At 41.2% G+C, this 16,147-nt stretch overlaps 17 non-coding genes across 17 annotated transcripts; all 17 read right to left on the minus strand.

Moving 5' to 3' along the window:
• Positions 1-630: 630 nt before the first annotated feature.
• On the minus strand, positions 631-703 carry TRNAM-CAU (transfer RNA methionine (anticodon CAU)). The gene has a single exon. It is a non-coding gene; the product is annotated as a tRNA-Met (tRNA).
• An 890-nt stretch (positions 704-1,593) lies between these two features.
• TRNAV-CAC (transfer RNA valine (anticodon CAC)) lies at positions 1,594-1,666 on the minus strand. Its single transcript has one exon. It is a non-coding gene; the product is annotated as a tRNA-Val (tRNA).
• An 850-nt stretch (positions 1,667-2,516) lies between these two features.
• Positions 2,517-2,589, minus strand: TRNAM-CAU (transfer RNA methionine (anticodon CAU)). The gene has a single exon. It is a non-coding gene; the product is annotated as a tRNA-Met (tRNA).
• Positions 2,590-3,479: 890 nt separating this feature from the next.
• TRNAV-CAC (transfer RNA valine (anticodon CAC)) lies at positions 3,480-3,552 on the minus strand. The gene has a single exon. It is a non-coding gene; the product is annotated as a tRNA-Val (tRNA).
• Positions 3,553-4,402: 850 nt separating this feature from the next.
• On the minus strand, positions 4,403-4,475 carry TRNAM-CAU (transfer RNA methionine (anticodon CAU)). Its single transcript has one exon. It is a non-coding gene; the product is annotated as a tRNA-Met (tRNA).
• Positions 4,476-5,365: 890 nt separating this feature from the next.
• Positions 5,366-5,438, minus strand: TRNAV-CAC (transfer RNA valine (anticodon CAC)). The gene has a single exon. It is a non-coding gene; the product is annotated as a tRNA-Val (tRNA).
• An 850-nt stretch (positions 5,439-6,288) lies between these two features.
• TRNAM-CAU (transfer RNA methionine (anticodon CAU)) lies at positions 6,289-6,361 on the minus strand. Its single transcript has one exon. It is a non-coding gene; the product is annotated as a tRNA-Met (tRNA).
• Positions 6,362-7,251: 890 nt separating this feature from the next.
• TRNAV-CAC (transfer RNA valine (anticodon CAC)) lies at positions 7,252-7,325 on the minus strand. The gene has a single exon. It is a non-coding gene; the product is annotated as a tRNA-Val (tRNA).
• An 850-nt stretch (positions 7,326-8,175) lies between these two features.
• Positions 8,176-8,248, minus strand: TRNAM-CAU (transfer RNA methionine (anticodon CAU)). The gene has a single exon. It is a non-coding gene; the product is annotated as a tRNA-Met (tRNA).
• An 890-nt stretch (positions 8,249-9,138) lies between these two features.
• Positions 9,139-9,211, minus strand: TRNAV-CAC (transfer RNA valine (anticodon CAC)). The gene has a single exon. It is a non-coding gene; the product is annotated as a tRNA-Val (tRNA).
• Positions 9,212-10,061: 850 nt separating this feature from the next.
• Positions 10,062-10,134, minus strand: TRNAM-CAU (transfer RNA methionine (anticodon CAU)). Its single transcript has one exon. It is a non-coding gene; the product is annotated as a tRNA-Met (tRNA).
• An 890-nt stretch (positions 10,135-11,024) lies between these two features.
• TRNAV-CAC (transfer RNA valine (anticodon CAC)) lies at positions 11,025-11,098 on the minus strand. The gene has a single exon. It is a non-coding gene; the product is annotated as a tRNA-Val (tRNA).
• Positions 11,099-11,948: 850 nt separating this feature from the next.
• Positions 11,949-12,021, minus strand: TRNAM-CAU (transfer RNA methionine (anticodon CAU)). The gene has a single exon. It is a non-coding gene; the product is annotated as a tRNA-Met (tRNA).
• Positions 12,022-12,911: 890 nt separating this feature from the next.
• TRNAV-CAC (transfer RNA valine (anticodon CAC)) lies at positions 12,912-12,984 on the minus strand. Its single transcript has one exon. It is a non-coding gene; the product is annotated as a tRNA-Val (tRNA).
• An 850-nt stretch (positions 12,985-13,834) lies between these two features.
• On the minus strand, positions 13,835-13,907 carry TRNAM-CAU (transfer RNA methionine (anticodon CAU)). The gene has a single exon. It is a non-coding gene; the product is annotated as a tRNA-Met (tRNA).
• An 890-nt stretch (positions 13,908-14,797) lies between these two features.
• Positions 14,798-14,870, minus strand: TRNAV-CAC (transfer RNA valine (anticodon CAC)). Its single transcript has one exon. It is a non-coding gene; the product is annotated as a tRNA-Val (tRNA).
• Positions 14,871-15,879: 1,009 nt separating this feature from the next.
• TRNAK-CUU (transfer RNA lysine (anticodon CUU)) lies at positions 15,880-15,952 on the minus strand. The gene has a single exon. It is a non-coding gene; the product is annotated as a tRNA-Lys (tRNA).
• Between the last annotated feature and the right edge of the window lie 195 nt (positions 15,953-16,147).

Below are 16,147 nucleotides of genomic sequence, written 5' to 3' on the forward strand. Positions count from 1 at the left end.
ATCCAGAGACAGTCCTTTCCCACCTTGTGTCTCATCACACCACATAAGTGTACTATATTTGGGTGTTGGTAAAATTTCCTAAATTATGGAGTGCCGTTCATTTTGTGTGACATTCAGACATTTTTGCATGTGTCTCACAGTGATTAAAGTGGTTTCCTCATGCTGGGAAGAAGGACAGGGAATAGTGTCAGATTTTGTTTTCATCATTTTTTTATCTTTAAATTTGTTTTTTGTTTGATCTAAGTTTTACTTTTTTGCTATTACGTTGGAGACCTTGTATAGTTACAAGATCAATTTTACTTTTGATGTATTGGTGTTAGGGAAGATCTGATCTCAACTAAACCTCCTCTGCACTATAAGTAGATCCCTACATATGAAGGAATACACTACACTCAACTAGGTGTCTCCCATCACTTTATGCTGAAGTGCCCAGACACTTACACATTTTGAACACAGCAATCCTATTGAGCATCAGGTTCAAGTGATTAGGAGGGCAATAGCCATATGAATCAGTTCTTGCCCACTCACTGGAACCTTGGGCTGTCAGTGCAACCTCTAAGTAATCTCAGAGCAATATGGCTGGTTTGACAACATAGAAAGAACATAGAGAGGGGTGAGAAAAAGACAGGTTGCCCCATGTGAGGATCGAACTCACGACCTTCAGATTATGAGACTGACGCGCTACCTACTGCGCTAACGAGGCAGCTACACTGTTTGGAATTAACGCTGAATAATGTTCTTCAATTGTCTCTTCACTAGTAACTAATTTACAAGAATATGCTTTGTAAATTATAGTTATGTTTCGCTGTTGCTCTATGGTTAATTAATAAAATGAACCCCTTCAGGCTACAGGATGTAACTGTAATGTCTTGTTTAATTTTAGGCAGGGAGTTACGGCAAGTCACAGATCCCTGTGTCATGGCCAAGAACAATGATGAGTGGTTCCTGGCAGATAAATCGCTTCCGCACAGCATTCAATATAGAAGCTGGGAAGCAATGCCCCTTTCTATCTCTCCCTGAAACCTCATTGACATCATCCCTGGGACTTGTTCCTGAAAGACATAGAGAGGTTAGGTGCCCGACAGGAGCTATTGCTAAGATATACAGGAGGCGTATGGAAAAGATTGTTGAATCATGAATGAAGGTGGAGAGATAGATGGTGTTGTACATGTAAGCAAGCAGTGTAGTCAAACAATGGGAACAGCCAGTAGAAAACTTGCTTGTATAGGAAGAGGTAAGGCCGTCATCAGAGATCATGGGTCCCAGGACAGATGATTAGAACAGGGGCCCTCCACTTCCCCACAATGTTCCCCCCTTCCCAATGCATGGCTAACTTCACTCTGACACCCTCACCCCTACAGATCCCACTACTCTAGTATCGAACATCCTGCATGCTTATGTTTGTCTTGTTAAAATTCTGTACCAAAAATAACTTGCCACTTACAGGGTTGTATTATTCCTTACAATACACTAGTTTCCCTAATGAACACTGATGCAATGCCATTAAAACTTCCTGTTGATACAAATAGTATTTACAGGATATTATATCAATTTTACATCTCACATGTCCTATATAAAAGGAGAACTAAGGCCTGTTTCTGCCCAGTTTCGAACTGGGGACCTTTCGCGTGTGAGGCGAACGTGATAACCACTACACTACAGAAACACCAGCTGTGACCTGTCCTGACCTCTGACACTGTAATAGAGAGTGATCCTTTCTGACATTTAGTGATCTCTATCTGGACTCAACTTGATAAAAAAATGTGATTATTTACACTGACTGTCTGAGGGTGTTATCCTACCCATATCGATGTACCCAGGGTCCCTGTTTCCTAGTCCTTCATTAGGGGTCCATCTTGGATGGGTGGTCTCTTAGTAAAATCAGAATCCAGAGACAGTCCTTTCCCACCTTGTGTCTCATCACACCACATAAGTGTACTATATTTGGGTGTTGGTAAAATTTCCTAAATTATGGAGTGCCGTTCATTTTGTGTGACATTCAGACATTTTTGCATGTGTCTCACAGTGATTAAAGTGGTTTCCTCATGCTGGGAAGAAGGACAGGGAATAGTGTCAGATTTTGTTTTCATCATTTTTTTATCTTTAAATTTGTTTTTTGTTTGATCTAAGTTTTACTTTTTTGCTATTACGTTGGAGACCTTGTATAGTTACAAGATCAATTTTACTTTTGATGTATTGGTGTTAGGGAAGATCTGATCTCAACTAAACCTCCTCTGCACTATAAGTAGATCCCTACATATGAAGGAATACACTACACTCAACTAGGTGTCTCCCATCACTTTATGCTGAAGTGCCCAGACACTTACACATTTTGAACACAGCAATCCTATTGAGCATCAGGTTCAAGTGATTAGGAGGGCAATAGCCATATGAATCAGTTCTTGCCCACTCACTGGAACCTTGGGCTGTCAGTGCAACCTCTAAGTAATCTCAGAGCAATATGGCTGGTTTGACAACATAGAAAGAACATAGAGAGGGGTGAGAAAAAGACAGGTTGCCCCATGTGAGGATCGAACTCACGACCTTCAGATTATGAGACTGACGCGCTACCTACTGCGCTAACGAGGCAGCTACACTGTTTGGAATTAACGCTGAATAATGTTCTTCAATTGTCTCTTCACTAGTAACTAATTTACAAGAATATGCTTTGTAAATTATAGTTATGTTTCGCTGTTGCTCTATGGTTAATTAATAAAATGAACCCCTTCAGGCTACAGGATGTAACTGTAATGTCTTGTTTAATTTTAGGCAGGGAGTTACGGCAAGTCACAGATCCCTGTGTCATGGCCAAGAACAATGATGAGTGGTTCCTGGCAGATAAATCGCTTCCGCACAGCATTCAATATAGAAGCTGGGAAGCAATGCCCCTTTCTATCTCTCCCTGAAACCTCATTGACATCATCCCTGGGACTTGTTCCTGAAAGACATAGAGAGGTTAGGTGCCCGACAGGAGCTATTGCTAAGATATACAGGAGGCGTATGGAAAAGATTGTTGAATCATGAATGAAGGTGGAGAGATAGATGGTGTTGTACATGTAAGCAAGCAGTGTAGTCAAACAATGGGAACAGCCAGTAGAAAACTTGCTTGTATAGGAAGAGGTAAGGCCGTCATCAGAGATCATGGGTCCCAGGACAGATGATTAGAACAGGGGCCCTCCACTTCCCCACAATGTTCCCCCCTTCCCAATGCATGGCTAACTTCACTCTGACACCCTCACCCCTACAGATCCCACTACTCTAGTATCGAACATCCTGCATGCTTATGTTTGTCTTGTTAAAATTCTGTACCAAAAATAACTTGCCACTTACAGGGTTGTATTATTCCTTACAATACACTAGTTTCCCTAATGAACACTGATGCAATGCCATTAAAACTTCCTGTTGATACAAATAGTATTTACAGGATATTATATCAATTTTACATCTCACATGTCCTATATAAAAGGAGAACTAAGGCCTGTTTCTGCCCAGTTTCGAACTGGGGACCTTTCGCGTGTGAGGCGAACGTGATAACCACTACACTACAGAAACACCAGCTGTGACCTGTCCTGACCTCTGACACTGTAATAGAGAGTGATCCTTTCTGACATTTAGTGATCTCTATCTGGACTCAACTATATAAAAAAATGTGATTATTTACACTGACTGTCTGAGGGTGTTATCCTACCCATATCGATGTACCCAGGGTCCCTGTTTCCTAGTCCTTCATTAGGGGTCCATCTTGGATGGGTGGTCTCTTAGTAAAATCAGAATCCAGAGACAGTCCTTTCCCACCTTGTGTCTCCTCACACCACATAAGTGTACTATATTTGGGTGTTGGTAAAATTTCCTAAATTATGGAGTGCCGTTCATTTTGTGTGACATTCAGACATTTTTGCATGTGTCTCACAGTGATTAAAGTGGTTTCCTCATGCTGGGAAGAAGGACAGGGAATAGTGTCAGATTTTGTTTTCATCATTTTTTTATCTTTAAATTTGTTTTTTGTTTGATCTAAGTTTTACTTTTTTGCTATTACGTTGGAGACCTTGTATAGTTACAAGATCAATTTTACTTTTGATGTATTGGTGTTAGGGAAGATCTGATCTCAACTAAACCTCCTCTGCACTATAAGTAGATCCCTACATATGAAGGAATACACTACACTCAACTAGGTGTCTCCCATCACTTTATGCTGAAGTGCCCAGACACTTACACATTTTGAACACAGCAATCCTATTGAGCATCAGGTTCAAGTGATTAGGAGGGCAATAGCCATATGAATCAGTTCTTGCCCACTCACTGGAACCTTGGGTTGTCAGTGCAACCTCTAAGTCGTCTCAGAGCAATATGGCTGGTTTGACAACATAGAAAGAACATAGAGAGGGGTGAGAAAAAGACAGGTTGCCCCATGTGAGGATCGAACTCATGACCTTCAGATTATGAGACTGACGTGCTACCTACTGCGCTAACAAGGCAGCTACACTGTTTGGAATTAACGCTGAATAATGTTCTTCAATTGTCTCTTCACTAGTAACTAATTTACAAGAAGATGCTTTGTAAATTATAGTTATGTTTCGCTGTTGCTCTATGGTTAATTAATAAAATGAACCCCTTCAGGCTACAGGATGTAACTGTAATGTCTTGTTTAATTTTAGGCAGGGAGTTACGGCAAGTCACAGATCCCTGTGTCATGGCCAAGAACAATGATGAGTGGTTCCTGGCAGATAAATCGCTTCCGCACAGCATTCAATATAGAAGCTGGGAAGCAATGCCCCTTTCTATCTCTCCCTGAAACCTCATTGACATCATCCCTGGGACTTGTTCCTGAAAGACATAGAGAGGTTAGGTGCCCGACAGGAGCTATTGCTAAGATATACAGGAGGCGTATGGAAAAGATTGTTGAATCATGAATGAAGGTGGAGAGATAGATGGTGTTGTACATGTAAGCAAGCAGTGTAGTCAAACAATGGGAACAGCCAGTAGAAAACTTGCTTGTATAGGAAGAGGTAAGGCCGTCATCAGAGATCATGGGTCCCAGGACAGATGATTAGAACAGGGGCCCTCCACTTCCCCACAATGTTCCCCCCTTCCCAATGCATGGCTAACTTCACTCTGACACCCTCACCCCTACAGATCCCACTACTCTAGTATCGAACATCCTGCATGCTTATGTTTGTCTTGTTAAAATTCTGTACCAAAAATAACTTGCCACTTACAGGGTTGTATTATTCCTTACAATACACTAGTTTCCCTAATGAACACTGATGCAATGCCATTAAAACTTCCTGTTGATACAAATAGTATTTACAGGATATTATATCAATTTTACATCTCACATGTCCTATATAAAAGGAGAACTAAGGCCTGTTTCTGCCCAGTTTCGAACTGGGGACCTTTCGCGTGTGAGGCGAACGTGATAACCACTACACTACAGAAACACCAGCTGTGACCTGTCCTGACCTCTGACACTGTAATAGAGAGTGATCCTTTCTGACATTTAGTGATCTCTATCTGGACTCAACTAGATAAAAAAATGTGATTATTTACACTGACTGTCTGAGGGTGTTATCCTACCCATATCGATGTACCCAGGGTCCCTGTTTCCTAGTCCTTCATTAGGGGTCCATCTTGGATGGGTGGTCTCTTAGTAAAATCAGAATCCAGAGACAGTCCTTTCCCACCTTGTGTCTCATCACACCACATAAGTGTACTATATTTGGGTGTTGGTAAAATTTCCTAAATTATGGAGTGCCGTTCATTTTGTGTGACATTCAGACATTTTTGCATGTGTCTCACAGTGATTAAAGTGGTTTCCTCATGCTGGGAAGAAGGACAGGGAATAGTGTCAGATTTTGTTTTCATCATTTTTTTATCTTTAAATTTGTTTTTTGTTTGATCTAAGTTTTACTTTTTTGCTATTACGTTGGAGACCTTGTATAGTTACAAGATCAATTTTACTTTTGATGTATTGGTGTTAGGGAAGATCTGATCTCAACTAAACCTCCTCTGCACTATAAGTAGATCCCTACATATGAAGGAATACACTACACTCAACTAGGTGTCTCCCATCACTTTATGCTGAAGTGCCCAGACACTTACACATTTTGAACACAGCAATCCTATTGAGCATCAGGTTCAAGTGATTAGGAGGGCAATAGCCATATGAATCAGTTCTTGCCCACTCACTGGAACCTTGGGCTGTCAGTGCAACCTCTAAGTCGTCTCAGAGCAATATGGCTGGTTTGACAACATAGAAAGAACATAGAGAGGGGTGAGAAAAAGACAGGTTGCCCCATGTGAGGATCAAACTCACGACCTTCAGATTATGAGACTGACGCGCTACCTACTGCGCTAACGAGGCAGCTACACTGTTTGGAATTAACGCTGAATAATGTTCTTTAATTGTCTCTTCACTAGTAACTAATTTACAAGAAGATGCTTTGTAAATTATAGTTATGTTTCGCTGTTGCTCTATGGTTAATTAATAAAATTAACCCCTTCAGGCTACAGGATGTAACTGTAATGTCTTGTTTAATTTTAGGCAGGGAGTTACGGCAAGTCACAGATCCCTGTGTCATGGCCAAGAACAATGATGAGTGGTTCCTGGCAGATAAATCGCTTCCGCACAGCATTCAATATAGAAGCTGGGAAGCAATGCCCCTTTCTATCTCTCCCTGAAACCTCATTGACATCATCCCTGGGACTTGTTCCTGAAAGACATAGAGAGGTTAGGTGCCCGACAGGAGCTATTGCTAAGATATACAGGAGGCGTATGGAAAAGATTGTTGAATCATGAATGAAGTTGGAGAGATAGATGGTGTTGTACATGTAAGCAAGCAGTGTAGTCAAACAATGGGAACAGCCAGTAGAAAACTTGCTTGTATAGGAAGAGGTAAGGCCGTCATCAGAGATCATGGGTCCCAGGACAGATGATTAGAACAGGGGCCCTCAACCTCCACACAATGTTCCCCCCTTCCCAATGCATGGCTAACTTCACTCTGACACCCTCACCCCTACAGATCCCACTACTCTAGTATCGAACATCCTGCATGCTTATGTTTGTCTTGTTAAAATTCTGTACCAAAAATAACTTGCTACTTACAGGGTTGTATTATTCCTTTCAATACACTAGTTTCCCTAATGAACACTGATGCAATGCCATTAAAACTTCCTGTTGATACAAATAGTATTTACAGGATATTATATCAATTTTACATCTCACATGTCCTATATAAAAGGAGAACTAAGGCCTGTTTCTGCCCAGTTTCAAACTGGGGACCTTTTTGCGTGTGAGGCGAACGTGATAACCACTACACTACAGAAACACCAGCTGTGTCCTGTCCTGACCTCTGACACTGTAATAGAGAGTGATCCTTTCTGACATTTAGTGATCTCTATCTGGACTCAACTTGATAAAAAAATGTGATTCTTTACACTGACTGTCTGAGGGTGTTATCCTACCCATATCGATGTACCCAGGGTCCCTGTTTCCTAGTCCTTCATTAGGGGTCCATCTTGGATGGGTGGTCTCTTAGTAAAATCAGAATCCAGAGACAGTCCTTTCCCACCTTGTGTCTCATCACACCACATAAGTGTACTATATTTGGGTGTTGGTAAAATTTCCTAAATTATGGAGTGCCGTTCATTTTGTGTGACATTCAGACATTTTTGCATGTGTCTCACAGTGATTAAAGTGGTTTCCTCATGCTGGGAAGAAGGACAGGGAATAGTGTCAGATTTTGTTTTCATCATTTTTTTATCTTTAAATTTGTTTTTTGTTTGATCTAAGTTTTACTTTTTTGCTATTACGTTGGAGACCTTGTATAGTTACAAGATCAATTTTACTTTTGATGTATTGGTGTTAGGGAAGATCTGATCTCAACTAAACCTCCTCTGCACTATAAGTAGATCCCTACATATGAAGGAATACACTACACTCAACTAGGTGTCTCCCATCACTTTATGCTGAAGTGCCCAGACACTTACACATTTTGAACACAGCAATCCTATTGAGCATCAGGTTCAAGTGATTAGGAGGGCAATAGCCATATGAATCAGTTCTTGCCCACTCACTGGAACCTTGGGCTGTCAGTGCAACCTCTAAGTCGTCTCAGAGCAATATGGCTGGTTTGACAACATAGAAAGAACATAGAGAGGGGTGAGAAAAAGACAGGTTGCCCCATGTGAGGATCGAACTCACGACCTTCAGATTATGAGACTGACGCGCTACCTACTGCGCTAACGAGGCAGCTACACTGTTTGGAATTAACGCTGAATAATGTTCTTCAATTGTCTCTTCACTAGTAACTAATTTACAAGAATATGCTTTGTAAATTATAGTTATGTTTCGCTGTTGCTCTATGGTTAATTAATAAAATGAACCCCTTCAGGCTACAGGATGTAACTGTAATGTCTTGTTTAATTTTAGGCAGGGAGTTACGGCAAGTCACAGATCCCTGTGTCATGGCCAAGAACAATGATGAGTGGTTCCTGGCAGATAAATCGCTTCCGCACAGCATTCAATATAGAAGCTGGGAAGCAATGCCCCTTTCTATCTCTCCCTGAAACCTCATTGACATCATCCCTGGGACTTGTTCCTGAAAGACATAGAGAGGTTAGGTGCCCGACAGGAGCTATTGCTAAGATATACAGGAGGCGTATGGAAAAGATTGTTGAATCATGAATGAAGGTGGAGAGATAGATGGTGTTGTACATGTAAGCAAGCAGTGTAGTCAAACAATGGGAACAGCCAGTAGAAAACTTGCTTGTATAGGAAGAGGTAAGGCCGTCATCAGAGATCATGGGTCCCAGGACAGATGATTAGAACAGGGGCCCTCCACTTCCCCACAATGTTCCCCCCTTCCCAATGCATGGCTAACTTCACTCTGACACCCTCACCCCTACAGATCCCACTACTCTAGTATCGAACATCCTGCATGCTTATGTTTGTCTTGTTAAAATTCTGTACCAAAAATAACTTGCCACTTACAGGGTTGTATTATTCCTTACAATACACTAGTTTCCCTAATGAACACTGATGCAATGCCATTAAAACTTCCTGTTGATACAAATAGTATTTACAGGATATTATATCAATTTTACATCTCACATGTCCTATATAAAAGGAGAACTAAGGCCTGTTTCTGCCCAGTTTCGAACTGGGGACCTTTCGCGTGTGAGGCGAACGTGATAACCACTACACTACAGAAACACCAGCTGTGTCCTGTCCTGACCTCTGACACTGTAATAGAGAGTGATCCTTTCTGACATTTAGTGATCTCTATCTGGACTCAACTTGATAAAAAAATGTGATTATTTACACTGACTGTCTGAGGGTGTTATCCTACCCATATCGATGTACCCAGGGTCCCTGTTTCCTAGTCCTTCATTAGGGGTCCATCTTGGATGGGTGGTCTCTTAGTAAAATCAGAATCCAGAGACAGTCCTTTCCCACCTTGTGTCTCATCACACCACATAAGTGTACTATATTTGGGTGTTGGTAAAATTTCCTAAATTATGGAGTGCCGTTCATTTTGTGTGACATTCAGACATTTTTGCATGTGTCTCACAGTGATTAAAGTGGTTTCCTCATGCTGGGAAGAAGGACAGGGAATAGTGTCAGATTTTGTTTTCATCATTTTTTTATCTTTAAATTTGTTTTTTGTTTGATCTAAGTTTTACTTTTTTGCTATTACGTTGGAGACCTTGTATAGTTACAAGATCAATTTTACTTTTGATGTATTGGTGTTAGGGAAGATCTGATCTCAACTAAACCTCCTCTGCACTATAAGTAGATCCCTACATATGAAGGAATACACTACACTCAACTAGGTGTCTCCCATCACTTTATGCTGAAGTGCCCAGACACTTACACATTTTGAACACAGCAATCCTATTGAGCATCAGGTTCAAGTGATTAGGAGGGCAATAGCCATATGAATCAGTTCTTGCCCACTCACTGGAACCTTGGGCTGTCAGTGCAACCTCTAAGTAATCTCAGAGCAATATGGCTGGTTTGACAACATAGAAAGAACATAGAGAGGGGTGAGAAAAAGACAGGTTGCCCCATGTGAGGATCGAACTCACGACCTTCAGATTATGAGACTGACGCGCTACCTACTGCGCTAACGAGGCAGCTACACTGTTTGGAATTAACGCTGAATAATGTTCTTTAATTGTCTCTTCACTAGTAACTAATTTACAAGAAGATGCTTTGTAAATTATAGTTATGTTTCGCTGTTGCTCTATGGTTAATTAATAAAATTAACCCCTTCAGGCTACAGGATGTAACTGTAATGTCTTGTTTAATTTTAGGCAGGGAGTTACGGCAAGTCACAGATCCCTGTGTCATGGCCAAGAACAATGATGAGTGGTTCCTGGCAGATAAATCGCTTCCGCACAGCATTCAATATAGAAGCTGGGAAGCAGTGCCCCTTTCTATCTCTCCCTGAAACCTCATTTACATCATCCCTGGGACTTGTTCCTGAAAGACATAGAGAGGTTAGGTGCCCGACAGGAGCTATTGCTAAGATATACAGGAGGCGTATGGAAAAGATTGTTGAATCATGAATGAAGTTGGAGAGATAGATGGTGTTGTACATGTAAGCAAGCAGTGTAGTCAAACAATGGGAACAGCCAGTAGAAAACTTGCTTGTATAGGAAGAGGTAAGGCCGTCATCAGAGATCATGGGTCCCAGGACAGATGATTAGAACAGGGGCCCTCAACCTCCACACAATGTTCCCCCCTTCCCAATGCATGGCTAACTTCACTCTGACACCCTCACCCCTACAGATCCCACTACTCTAGTATCGAACATCCTGCATGCTTATGTTTGTCTTGTTAAAATTCTGTACCAAAAATAACTTGCTACTTACAGGGTTGTATTATTCCTTTCAATACACTAGTTTCCCTAATGAACACTGATGCAATGCCATTAAAACTTCCTGTTGATACAAATAGTATTTACAGGATATTATATCAATTTTACATCTCACATGTCCTATATAAAAGGAGAACTAAGGCCTGTTTCTGCCCAGTTTCAAACTGGGGACCTTTTTGCGTGTGAGGCGAACGTGATAACCACTACACTACAGAAACACCAGCTGTGTCCTGTCCTGACCTCTGACACTGTAATAGAGAGTGATCCTTTCTGACATTTAGTGATCTCTATCTGGACTCAACTTGATAAAAAAATGTGATTCTTTACACTGACTGTCTGAGGGTGTTATCCTACCCATATCGATGTACCCAGGGTCCCTGTTTCCTAGTCCTTCATTAGGGGTCCATCTTGGATGGGTGGTCTCTTAGTAAAATCAGAATCCAGAGACAGTCCTTTCCCACCTTGTGTCTCATCACACCACATAAGTGTACTATATTTGGGTGTTGGTAAAATTTCCTAAATTATGGAGTGCCGTTCATTTTGTGTGACATTCAGACATTTTTGCATGTGTCTCACAGTGATTAAAGTGGTTTCCTCATGCTGGGAAGAAGGACAGGGAATAGTGTCAGATTTTGTTTTCATCATTTTTTTATCTTTAAATTTGTTTTTTGTTTGATCTAAGTTTTACTTTTTTGCTATTACGTTGGAGACCTTGTATAGTTACAAGATCAATTTTACTTTTGATGTATTGGTGTTAGGGAAGATCTGATCTCAACTAAACCTCCTCTGCACTATAAGTAGATCCCTACATATGAAGGAATACACTACACTCAACTAGGTGTCTCCCATCACTTTATGCTGAAGTGCCCAGACACTTACACATTTTGAACACAGCAATCCTATTGAGCATCAGGTTCAAGTGATTAGGAGGGCAATAGCCATATGAATCAGTTCTTGCCCACTCACTGGAACCTTGGGCTGTCAGTGCAACCTCTAAGTCGTCTCAGAGCAATATGGCTGGTTTGACAACATAGAAAGAACATAGAGAGGGGTGAGAAAAAGACAGGTTGCCCCATGTGAGGATCGAACTCACGACCTTCAGATTATGAGACTGACGCGCTACCTACTGCGCTAACGAGGCAGCTACACTGTTTGGAATTAACGCTGAATAATGTTCTTCAATTGTCTCTTCACTAGTAACTAATTTACAAGAATATGCTTTGTAAATTATAGTTATGTTTCGCTGTTGCTCTATGGTTAATTAATAAAATGAACCCCTTCAGGCTACAGGATGTAACTGTAATGTCTTGTTTAATTTTAGGCAGGGAGTTACGGCAAGTCACAGATCCCTGTGTCATGGCCAAGAACAATGATGAGTGGTTCCTGGCAGATAAATCGCTTCCGCACAGCATTCAATATAGAAGCTGGGAAGCAATGCCCCTTTCTATCTCTCCCTGAAACCTCATTGACATCATCCCTGGGACTTGTTCCTGAAAGACATAGAGAGGTTAGGTGCCCGACAGGAGCTATTGCTAAGATATACAGGAGGCGTATGGAAAAGATTGTTGAATCATGAATGAAGGTGGAGAGATAGATGGTGTTGTACATGTAAGCAAGCAGTGTAGTCAAACAATGGGAACAGCCAGTAGAAAACTTGCTTGTATAGGAAGAGGTAAGGCCGTCATCAGAGATCATGGGTCCCAGGACAGATGATTAGAACAGGGGCCCTCCACTTCCCCACAATGTTCCCCCCTTCCCAATGCATGGCTAACTTCACTCTGACACCCTCACCCCTACAGATCCCACTACTCTAGTATCGAACATCCTGCATGCTTATGTTTGTCTTGTTAAAATTCTGTACCAAAAATAACTTGCCACTTACAGGGTTGTATTATTCCTTACAATACACTAGTTTCCCTAATGAACACTGATGCAATGCCATTAAAACTTCCTGTTGATACAAATAGTATTTACAGGATATTATATCAATTTTACATCTCACATGTCCTATATAAAAGGAGAACTAAGGCCTGTTTCTGCCCAGTTTCGAACTGGGGACCTTTCGCGTGTGAGGCGAACGTGATAACCACTACACTACAGAAACACCAGCTGTGTCCTGTCCTGACCTCTGACACTGTAATAGAGAGTGATCCTTTCTGACATTTAGTGATCTCTATCTGGACTCAACTTGATAAAAAAATGTGATTATTTACACTGACTGTCTGAGGGTGTTATCCTACCCATATCGATGTACCCAGGGTCCCTGTTTCCTAGTCCTTCATTAGGGGTCCATCTTGGATGGGTGGTCTCTTAGTAAAATCAGAATCCAGAGACAGTCCTTTCCCACCTTGTGTCTCATCACACCACATAAGTGTACTATATTTGGGTGTTGGTAAAATTTCCTAAATTATGGAGTGCCGTTCATTTTGTGTGACATTCAGACATTTTTGCATGTGTCTCACAGTGATTAAAGTGGTTTCCTCATGCTGGGAAGAAGGACAGGGAATAGTGTCAGATTTTGTTTTCATCATTTTTTTATCTTTAAATTTGTTTTTTGTTTGATCTAAGTTTTACTTTTTTGCTATTACGTTGGAGACCTTGTATAGTTACAAGATCAATTTTACTTTTGATGTATTGGTGTTAGGGAAGATCTGATCTCAACTAAACCTCCTCTGCACTATAAGTAGATCCCTACATATGAAGGAATACACTACACTCAACTAGGTGTCTCCCATCACTTTATGCTGAAGTGCCCAGACACTTACACATTTTGAACACAGCAATCCTATTGAGCATCAGGTTCAAGTGATTAGGAGGGCAATAGCCATATGAATCAGTTCTTGCCCACTCACTGGAACCTTGGGCTGTCAGTGCAACCTCTAAGTAATCTCAGAGCAATATGGCTGGTTTGACAACATAGAAAGAACATAGAGAGGGGTGAGAAAAAGACAGGTTGCCCCATGTGAGGATCGAACTCACGACCTTCAGATTATGAGACTGACGCGCTACCTACTGCGCTAACGAGGCAGCTACACTGTTTGGAATTAACGCTGAATAATGTTCTTCAATTGTCTCTTCACTAGTAACTAATTTACAAGAATATGCTTTGTAAATTATAGTTATGTTTCGCTGTTGCTCTATGGTTAATTAATAAAATGAACCCCTTCAGGCTACAGGATGTAACTGTAATGTCTTGTTTAATTTTAGGCAGGGAGTTACGGCAAGTCACAGATCCCTGTGTCATGGCCAAGAACAATGATGAGTGGTTCCTGGCAGATAAATCGCTTCCGCACAGCATTCAATATAGAAGCTGGGAAGCAATGCCCCTTTCTATCTCTCCCTGAAACCTCATTGACATCATCCCTGGGACTTGTTCCTGAAAGACATAGAGAGGTTAGGTGCCCGACAGGAGCTATTGCTAAGATATACAGGAGGCGTATGGAAAAGATTGTTGAATCATGAATGAAGGTGGAGAGATAGATGGTGTTGTACATGTAAGCAAGCAGTGTAGTCAAACAATGGGAACAGCCAGTAGAAAACTTGCTTGTATAGGAAGAGGTAAGGCCGTCATCAGAGATCATGGGTCCCAGGACAGATGATTAGAACAGGGGCCCTCCACTTCCCCACAATGTTCCCCCCTTCCCAATGCATGGCTAACTTCACTCTGACACCCTCACCCCTACAGATCCCACTACTCTAGTATCGAACATCCTGCATGCTTATGTTTGTCTTGTTAAAATTCTGTACCAAAAATAACTTGCCACTTACAGGGTTGTATTATTCCTTACAATACACTAGTTTCCCTAATGAACACTGATGCAATGCCATTAAAACTTCCTGTTGATACAAATAGTATTTACAGGATATTATATCAATTTTACATCTCACATGTCCTATATAAAAGGAGAACTAAGGCCTGTTTCTGCCCAGTTTCGAACTGGGGACCTTTCGCGTGTGAGGCGAACGTGATAACCACTACACTACAGAAACACCAGCTGTGTCCTGTCCTGACCTCTGACACTGTAATAGAGAGTGATCCTTTCTGACATTTAGTGATCTCTATCTGGACTCAACTTGATAAAAAAATGTGATTATTTACACTGACTGTCTGAGGGTGTTATCCTACCCATATCGATGTACCCAGGGTCCCTGTTTCCTAGTCCTTCATTAGGGGTCCATCTTGGATGGGTGGTCTCTTAGTAAAATCAGAATCCAGAGACAGTCCTTTCCCACCTTGTGTCTCATCACACCACATAAGTGTACTATATTTGGGTGTTGGTAAAATTTCCTAAATTATGGAGTGCCGTTCATTTTGTGTGACATTCAGACATTTTTGCATGTGTCTCACAGTGATTAAAGTGGTTTCCTCATGCTGGGAAGAAGGACAGGGAATAGTGTCAGATTTTGTTTTCATCATTTTTTTATCTTTAAATTTGTTTTTTGTTTGATCTAAGTTTTACTTTTTTGCTATTACGTTGGAGACCTTGTATAGTTACAAGATCAATTTTACTTTTGATGTATTGGTGTTAGGGAAGATCTGATCTCAACTAAACCTCCTCTGCACTATAAGTAGATCCCTACATATGAAGGAATACACTACACTCAACTAGGTGTCTCCCATCACTTTATGCTGAAGTGCCCAGACACTTACACATTTTGAACACAGCAATCCTATTGAGCATCAGGTTCAAGTGATTAGGAGGGCAATAGCCATATGAATCAGTTCTTGCCCACTCACTGGAACCTTGGGTTGTCAGTGCAACCTCTAAGTCGTCTCAGAGCAATATGGCTGGTTTGACAACATAGAAAGAACATAGAGAGGGGTGAGAAAAAGACAGGTTGCCCCATGTGAGGATCGAACTCACGACCTTCAGATTAAGAGTTCTTGCCCACTCACTGGAACCTTGGGCTGTCAGTGCAACCTCTAAGTCGTCTCAGAGCAATATGGCTGGTTTGACAACATAGAAAAAACATAGAGAGGGGTGAGAAAAAGACAGGTTGCCCCATGTGAGGATCGAACTCACGACCTTCAGATTAAGAGACTGACGCGCTACCTACTGCGCTAACAAGGCAGCTACACTGTTTGGAATTAACGCTGAATAATGTTCTTCAATTGTCTCTTCACTAGTAACTAATTTACAAGAATATGCTTTGTAAATTATAGTTATGTTTCGCTGTTGCTCTATGGTCAATTAATAAAATGAACCCCTTCAGGCTACAGGATGTAACTGTAATGTCTTGTTTATTTTTAGGCAGGGAGTTACGGC

Source organism: Mixophyes fleayi (genome assembly GCF_038048845.1).
Source record: "Mixophyes fleayi isolate aMixFle1 chromosome 4 unlocalized genomic scaffold, aMixFle1.hap1 SUPER_4_unloc_1, whole genome shotgun sequence".
NCBI lineage: Eukaryota > Metazoa > Chordata > Amphibia > Anura > Limnodynastidae > Mixophyes > Mixophyes fleayi.